Source organism: Epinephelus fuscoguttatus, linkage group LG9 (genome assembly GCF_011397635.1).
Source record: "Epinephelus fuscoguttatus linkage group LG9, E.fuscoguttatus.final_Chr_v1".
Lineage (NCBI taxonomy): Eukaryota > Metazoa > Chordata > Actinopteri > Perciformes > Serranidae > Epinephelus > Epinephelus fuscoguttatus.
The window spans coordinates 27,414,382-27,424,017 of NC_064760.1; positions in this window are offsets into that span (position 1 = coordinate 27,414,382).

A 9,636-nucleotide genomic window follows, 5' to 3' on the forward strand; every position below is an offset into this window, starting at 1 on the left:
GGACACAGCCAGGTTTCAGTGAGACTGAGTAAATCAATATGATTATCTGATATTAATTCGTTTACTAACACTGCTTTAGATGATAGAGACCTGATATTTAACAGTCCGCATTTAATTCTCCTGTTTTGTCTTTCTGTCACAGAAGAGGTTTTAATTTTTATGAGGTTGTTATGCACAACTCCTCTTTGTTTAATTTTAGATTTAAATAATTCAGGTGGTCGGGGGACAGACACCGTTTGTATAAAACTATGAAAACTATGGCTGGGTAACTGAACTAGAAGCTCAGAGAGGCGTATAGGACTGCGACTCTGAGTCCTGGTCTCAACTCTGGGTTGTCAGGGATTTAAATTACTAATAAAGTTTGCCAGGTTCCTAGAAATGAGAGCAGCTCCATCCAAAGTGGGATGAATGCCGTCTCTCCTAATAAGACCAGGTTTTCCCCAGAAAGTTTGCCAATTATTAACGAAACCCATATCGTTTGCTGGACACCACCTTGACAGCCAGCGATTAAATGATGACATGCGGCTAAACATCACTGGTCAGATTTGGGAGGGGTCCAGAGAAAACTACGGAGTCCGATATCGTTTTGGCATATTCACACACCGAGGCAATATTAATTTTAGTGACCTCCGATTGGCGTAACCGGGTGTCATTGACGCCGACATGAATAACAATCTTACTGAATCTACGTTTAGCTTTAGCCAGCAGTTTTAAATTAGATTCAATGTCGCCCGCTCTGGCCTCAGGGATACATTTGACTATGGCCGCTGGTGTTGCTAACTTCACGTTTCTCAGAATAGAGCTGCCAATAACCAGAGTTTTATCCTCAGCGGGTGTGTTGCTGAGTGGGGAAAAGCGGTTGGAAACGTGAACAGGCTGGTGGTGAGCTGCGGGCTTCAGCATGGAGCTGTGCTTCTGCTGAACCGTAACCCAACCTCCCGGCTGAATGGGAGTTACCGGAGGACAGTTAGCAGAGGCTAAGGCTATGCTATGTAGAAATGGTGGTTTGGTTGTTTGGAGGTCCTCTGCCCGAAAATTGCAAGCGTCAAACACTTAATTTCCTTTATACTGGTGTATTTTCATGCACCAACTTGAATATTTTCTGCATTAATTTATGGCGTAAATGTCTGTTTTGTTGAAATAAAAGTTCTCTGCTACCTTTATGTATCTATTGGGGGGGGCAAATGCACATGTTCTAAATATCGAGGGGGATATGTTCCCTTCATCCCCCCTGAAATCTGCACATATGTCGATAATTTCAAAGACAGACCAGTGGAGGAGTACTTAATAGAGCTAGTAACATATTTGGTCAATTGTCTGATCGAATATACAAAGTCAGGAGCTCAGCTGGAACACTATGGTTAACAAGATTCCAGAATAAAAGACTAACTGGAAGTTTTAGCTGAACTTGAGTTCATATCTTTGCACAGTGGGCAACTTTACTACGCAACAACTAAAACTTTAATGATCTCAGCGTTTCCACCATTTAAGATAAGGTAAGGGAAAACACTCAAACAAACATAATGGTGTAATGATATTGATGATAATGATAAGAGAGAAAATGCAATTCGTATGTGCCAACGTCTGTGGTTGCTTGAATTCTGGAAATATAAATATGTGATATATGTACTTTAGAGACATTGAGGGTATATGGTATATATTTATACGTGTGTGTGTGTGTGGAACCATGTATTTTCATTATACCATTGTGTTGGTACTTCCATTAATTAATACTTCTTCCACAACTTATTACTGTGTTTTGTGATGTTGTTGTTTATCTATCTATTAATATTGCATTATGTTGGATAAGAGAAAAGAAGAAAAAACGCACATGCCTTTCACTGTATCGACAAATGAATACACTGGAAATACAGACTGCACCAAAGCATAGTTTGGAAGACAATAATCAAATAGTGGCAGCTGTATTGGAATAGTGTGACAAAATGAGGACAAGTACAGATTAAAGTAGGAGGACCCAAAAGAAAAGAGTACGTAATTGTGATTAGATTAATTAGAGGAAAGACAAGCTGTCTCTTATACAGTACGGGCCAAAAGTTTGGACACACCTTCTCATTCAATGCGTTTTCTTTATTTTCATGACTATTTACATTGTAGATTCTCACTGAAGGCATCAAAACTATGAATGAACACATGTGGAGTTATGTACTTAACAAAAAAAGGTGAAATAACTGAAAACATGTTTTATATTCTAGTTTCTTCAAAATAGCCACCCTTTGCTCTGATTACTGCTTTGCACACTCTTGGCATTCTCTCCATGAGCTTCAAGAAGTAGTCACCTGAAATGGTTTTCCAACAGTCTTGAAGGAGTTCCCAGAGGTGTTTAGCACTTGTTGGCCCCTTTGCCTTCACTCTGCGGTCCAGCTCACCCCAAACCATCTCGATTGGGTTCAGGTCCAGTGACTGTGGAGGCCAGGTCATCTGCCGCAGCACTCCATCACTCTCCTTCTTGGTCAAATAGCCCTTACACAGCCTGGAGGTGTGTTTGGGGTCATTGTCCTGTTGAAAAATAAATGATTGTCCAACTAAACGCAAACCGGATGGGATGGCATGTCGCTGCAGGATGCTGTGGTAGCCATGCTGGTTCAGTGTGCCTTCAATTTTGAATAAATCCCCAACAGTGTCACCAGCAAAATACCCCCACACCATCACACCTCCTCCTCCATGCTTCACAGTGGGAACCAGGCATGTGGAATCCATCCGTTCACCTTTTCTGCGTCTCACAAAGACACGGCGGTTGGAACCAAAGATCTCAAATTTGGACTCATCAGACCAAAGCACAGATTTCCACTGGTCTAATGTCCATTCCTTGTGTTTCTTGGCCCAAACAAATCTCTTCTGCTTGTTGCCTCTCTTAGCAGTGGTTTCCTAGCAGCTATTTGACCATGAAGGCCTGATTCAGTCTCCTCTTAACAGTTGTTCTAGAGATGGGTCTGCTGCTAGAACTCTGTGTGGCATTCATCTGGTCTCTGATCTGAGCTGCTGTTAACTTGCGATTTCTGAGGCTGGTGACTCGGATGAACTTATCCTCAGAAGCAGAGGTGACTCTTGGTCTTCCTTTCCTGGGTCGGTCCTCATGTGTGCCAGTTTCGTTGTAGCGCTTGATGGTTTTTGCGACTCCACTTGGGGACACATTTAAAGTTTTTGCAATTTTTCGGACTGACTGACCTTCATTTCTTAAAGTAATGATGGCCACTCGTTTTTCTTTAGTTAGCTGATTGGTTCTTGCCATAATATGAATTTTAACAGTTGTCCAATAGGGCTGTCGGCTGTGTATTAACCTGACTTCTGCACAACACAGCTGATGGTCCCAACCCCATTGATAAAGCAAGAAATTCCACTAATTAACCCTGATAAGGCACACCTGTGAAGTGGAAACCATTTCAGGTGACTACCTCTTGAAGCTCATGGAGAGAATGCCAAGAGTGTGCAAAGCAGTAATCAGAGCAAAGGGTGGCTATTTTGAAGAAACTAGAATATAAAACATGTTTTCAGTTATTTCACCTTTTTTTAAGTACATAACTCCACATGTGTTCATTCATAGTTTTGATGCCTTCAGTGAGAATCTACAATGTAAATAGTCATGAAAATAAAGAAAACGCATTGAATGAGAAGGTGTGTCCAAACTTTTGGCCTGTACTGTATGTCCATGCTACGTAGGCTTGGACGAGTTGAGGCTGAGATTAAAGAAATGCTTGAGCATGGGGACATGGTGGAGAGAGGATATTTAGGTTTTTGAAATCAAAGTCAAATCAAATCAAATCAACTTTATTTATATGGCACTTTTCATACGACAGTAACACAACGTGTCTCTCAGAGGTTAAAAACAACAAAGAACCAAAACAGAAAACAAAAAAGAAAAGAGAAAACCCAACCCTCCCACCCCACATAGAGATACATAAGCATACACATACGCACACACACCCACACACACACCCACACACACACATTAGCTATCACTCGAGAGACATGGCAGAGCACCGAGACTCGAGGCAAGGAAAAAGCCACCTCTGGGAGCCGTCCACACTGAGAGGGCCCACGGTCTACGGCCACAGGGAGCGCCACCGTAGAGATCACCCCGACCCGGGCAGACATTAGGCTCCACACTGAGGTGCAGTGCCCTTCAGCCACCCAGGTCAGATCTGTCCACGGGACGGCACCCTCATCGGTAGACCAGGAACAACTCTCAGTGTGGTAGGCCCCCATGAGGAAACACTGGAGCTAAAAACTGAGGGACTAAAACAGTAGGATAGGATAAAAGGTATAAAATGAACCAAATAAACAAAAAGCTATTTAGCTCAAAAAATTAAGTTAATAGCTTGGTAAGAATGATCTAAAACAGAGACATAAAATGCATCAAAACTAAAACCTATAACTAAAATAACAAAAGATAAAGATTAAATGAGATAAGAATGTAAAGAGGAAGGGTAAGAGCATGTAAAAAAAGAAGCAAAAAACAAATCGATAAATCAGTTAAAAGCCTGATAAAAGGAATTTAAAATAGATAAAGAGATCAGTTAAAAACCTGATTTAAAAAGATGAGTCTTGAGCCTCTTTTTAAAAACATCAGCAGTCTCTGCAGCTCTGAGGTTCTCCAGTAGGCTGTTCCACAATCGGGGGCCATAATAACTAAATGCCACCTCCCCGTGTGTTTTAGTCCTAACTTGTGGTATGGTTAAAAGGCCGGTGCTGGAGGACCTCAGGGTCCGCAAGGGTTGATATGGTAAAAGCAGGTCAGATAAATAAGAAGGCCCAAGATCGTTAAGACATTTAAAAGCTGATAAAAGAACCTTAAAATCGATCCTGAAGTGCACGGGGAGCCAATGCAGCAATTTTAAAACTGGTGTAATGTGCTCCCGCCCTCTGGTCCTCGTCAGCACTCGTGCAGCTGAATTCTATAATAACTGTAGATTTGAGATACTCTATTTGGGAAGACCAGAGAGCAGGGCGTTACAATACAATAATCTAAGGTGCATCAGCACCTCCGTGCTGGCCTGAGAGGGAAACGGCGGACTCTGGCTATATTCTTAAGGTGGTAGAAACCTACCTTTGTTATGTTTTTAATATGTGGAATAAAACAGAGCTCAGAGTCAAAAATCACACCCAGATTTTTTACAGATTGTGTTGCTTTAAAATCCTGTAGTTTTGGTAAAAGTTTCTCTCTCTGGCCTTAAGGAACACGGACTAAAACCTCTGTTTTGTCCTGGTTGAGCTGTAGGAAATTCGCTGCCATCCATGACTTTATGTCTAAAATGCAGTTTCAAAGGGCATCAATTGGCCCTGTGTCATCAGGAGACATGGCGATGTACAGTTGTGTATCATCAGCATAACTATAAAAGCTGATGCCGTGCCTCCTGATAGCGTCCCCAGAGGAAGCATGTAGAGATTAAAAAGAGTTGGACCTAAAATTGACCCCTGGGGGACCCCACACTTTATCTCATGGGTTCCTGAGGAACATGTATCCATACTTACAAAGAAGTGTCGATCAGTAAGGTAAGAGATGAACCAGTTAAAAACAGTACCAGAGAGGCCGACCAGGTGCCTCAGTCTATTTAATAAAATGTGATGGTCTGTTGTATCGACAGTGGCTGTTAAATCCAGTAAAATCAAGACTGTGAGTTTATGGTTATCTAAATTGCATCTGATGTCGTCTAAAATCTTTAAAAGGGCTGTCTCGGTACTGTGGTTCATCCTAAAACCAGACTGATACTTCTCTAAAGTGTTATTTGTATCTAAAAAAGCAACTAGACTAATCACAAGGCTGTAATAGCATAGAATAGAAAGGATGATTACAGCCAGAAGGAGGTATTAATGCAACTTCAAGGATGCCCACTGCCCTAAACTCCCTACGCTACACTTTACACTTTAAATATACAGAACAAGTCAGGGGATAGATGTACGACTAGACTGCAAAATAAACCTATAGACCGACATAAAATATTCTTAGCCATTATGCTATCAATCGTTGACATACCTAGTTTAAACATAGGTAGTTTTGATTGAATGGTATAACGTGGTAATTCGAAACAAGAGGCAAATTGTTTAAAAAAATTTCAAAGTACATAAAATAAAATTACAAATAAAAAATATCTTACCACATGTCACAACATTTCTTAGTAAGTGTTATACATAATATGAACCTACTTTATGACATACTGATTTTATGATAGGTCTACTTTAGTGTGGTTTGTGCAAGTGGGGGAAAATCTTTCTATCTGACTGAGCTAGTGTTTCAGCAGATACTCAGTTGCTCTATCAGTATAGCTAATAGCACGAACACGGTACTTAAAAATATATCCAAATTTCCATGCATTTCCATCTGTGGTCACTGGTTTCACTGTGGCCACAGCAGCCCACAAAATATATTATCTAGTGGAAAACTGTGACAGACAACGTAAGCCACAGCACAAATTTATTGTGTTGGCAAAGGTCCACCAGATATGTCATCACAATAAACTGTAACCATCCACCACTACCTACTGTCTCATATCCAAGGCAACCATACAGCTGTAGCTGGTGTGTTGCAAATGTGCAGACTCAGTTTTTACCTTCAAACTTATTATCATAGCGTAGTAAAGTGTGGGCTTGGAACCTGAATGATGTCTTTTGTGGTAATCCATGGTTTCATCTGTAGTGTGACATAGTAGACAACAACCGATGCTGTATCTGGGACGCCTCATGACGTTCCCACAGAAAGTCTAGCATGTTTGATTTTTTTTATGTCGTTGACGACTTCTCCCATCACAGCCATCACTTTGACCCATAGACACACAGAGCGATCTGCTGCCATGGACAACCGTATGACAACTGTTGTAGTGTGCTGATTAAAATGAAAAACCCATGATAATTTCAGTTGAAAGAATTCCTTCATTTCTATGAACGGACTTTTATTATGAAACATTTGCAGGAACTTGTTGTGGAGGATTCAGTGACTTGCATGTTTGCTTACGGTACGTCAAATGTAGCTCCTGACATCTGGTGGCACTTGTTTACGCCTACAAGGCCAACAGGTCCACAGAGGACGCCATAACGACAGCCCTCCACGCTGCTCTGTCCCACCTGGAGCAACAGGGGAGCTAAGCGCGGCTGCTCTTTGTGGACTTCAGTTCGGCGTTTAATACAATTTTGCCCAACAGACTGGTGTCGAAACTGTGTGATGTGGGAATGTCTTACCCTGTCTGCCGCTGGATCTCACCCCCAAAGGGTGAGAGTGGGACCCCATGTCTCCCCAGCCATCAGCCTCAGCACCGGCTCCCCTCAGGGCTGTGTGCTGAGCCCCTTATTATAGACACTCTACACACACGACTGTACCGCCATACACCCCAGCAACAGCATTATAAAGTTTGCTGATGATACCACCGTGGTGGGACTCATTTCAGGAGGGGACGAGTCTGCATACCGGGATGAGTTGGAGCAGCTGTCTGTATGGTGCAAAGCAAACAACCTAATCCTCAACACTAACAAGACAAAAGAAATCGTGATAGACTTCAGAAGGAAGACAACACACATCCAGCCCCTGTTCATTGGCTTGGAGTGTGTGGAGAAGGTCCCCAGCATCCGGTACCTGGGCGTGTACATCGAGGACGGCCTGACCTGGAGCACAAACACCAAAGCCACCATCAAAAAGGCACAGCAGAGACTCTCAATCAGAACCTGCTTGTATCCTTCTACAAATGCTCCATTCAGAGCATTCTTACATACTGCGTCAGCATGGGCAGACAGAAAAGCGCTTTACACGTTTTATCTCACATTCTTGTTGCTCTTTCTCTGTTTCTTTTTTTTAATTGGAGCTTTAAAAAGAAAGATCATGATGGAATGTAACAGCCATAAACGTGTTTTTTTTGATTGCATTACCTGCTGTTGGAGAATGTGTAAACCCAGTAAATAATTGGTGTCTTAAAAAGTAGCCTCATGTTCAAAAGTCTTGTGTGAAACAGCTGTTACTGGTTGACTGCACAGTTTAACTTGAATAAGAAGAATGATACCTTAAACATTATGAGCATGCACACTGTGAAAAATGTTGACTGCAACAACAAACCACTGTGTCATAATTTATTGGTGTACAAATACAGATACTATAAAAATAAGGTGTAGGAAAATAAATATGTTTTACAATAAATAGAAGTTAAGTTATGGATATTACAGGCGTTAAATAACGCATACGATTATTCCAACTCATTGATGTCATTTCACTGACGGTTGTGGATGATTCTCAAGTGGTCCACACAGTTCATGATGTTTTCCAGAAATTTCTTAAACTTATGCTCATTGGTTGTGTTCAGCTGACAATGGGTATTCCCAGTCTGAAATAATACCATATGACAGTTTTAGTTTTAAGCACACAAAGATCTTGAGCTAAAGTGATAGAGAAAATGTTTGACTTAAAAGAGCACATTCATTGCAGGAACAGATGCCTTTCAGAGTCACTGTAAACCATTTGAAATGTTACTCATGAATTTTAGTTCAGGACTATAAAGCATGTTCAATCACACTGAAATTCTCTTTACCTCTTTGTTGAACATTTTCAACCGGCGGATGAGTGTTTCTGCACGCGATTGGAGTTCCTTTGGGGCTTTCTCCAGAGACTTCTCAGCCAAACAGAAGAACTTGATCTGTGAAGAAAGGCACATTAGTAATGGGATATAACACGTTGGAGTTAGTACTGAATCAGTCTAAAGAAATCAGCTAAACGTCATCATCACAAGTTTAATGCAACGTCACATCTACTACGTGAGACGTGTGTACAATATTAACAATTATCAGAATAGATTTCCAACATACCACACATGTTGAGCCACCATCTGGTCCTATCTCTGTGACATACAAATCCAGTGTCTGCAGTGACAAAATAAGATATACAGTATAAGTCAGTATATTGTCAAACAAACAAACAAACAAACCACATTTAGTTTTGTAGTTTTCTTACCGTATTAATTTTGGACATATTTAGTGCCGCATCATGAATGTCTGCCAGTGGATCATCTTTAGGTAAAGATGCTGTGTAGACCATCACAGTCATCATCACCACCACTGTCAAACACTGAATGGTCTTCATGTCTTTAGAAGAAACTGAGCCAGCCGTGTCAGGTTGAGCAGGAAAGTTGAATACTCACTCTTACTACTGTTGCTACTTATATATTGTCCTCATGCTGACACTCTGACACCCCGAGACCACAGTATACAGACACGTCAGAAGAGGAAAACACCAAATAAGGACCAAAGTGTGACATGTATCTGTCTTACTATCAGATGTTTCCACTAGGTGCATGGTGTTATTACTAAGCAATTAGTGGCTAATTCCTTATCAGTAAAGCTCCCACCAAGAATTACTGGTCATCACCTTGTGTTGATCTCATACATCTGAAGGTTGTCTTCATGTGTACGGATGGAAAATGAGATTTCCATCATTTCAACAGTCACATTCAAATTTTATTAAGTGTATTTTCTACAAAGGCTGTTCCCTTTGAGCTGAACTTAACAACCTGCTGTGGAGTGTAGATGTTTAATGACTTTTTACCTTGCACATTTTGGCTTGTTGCAACAAAGGAGCCCAGGTGGAAGTGATGCAATGAACAGTGACCTGCTTTTATTAAAGTGTGTGACAGTGAACCAGCAGGC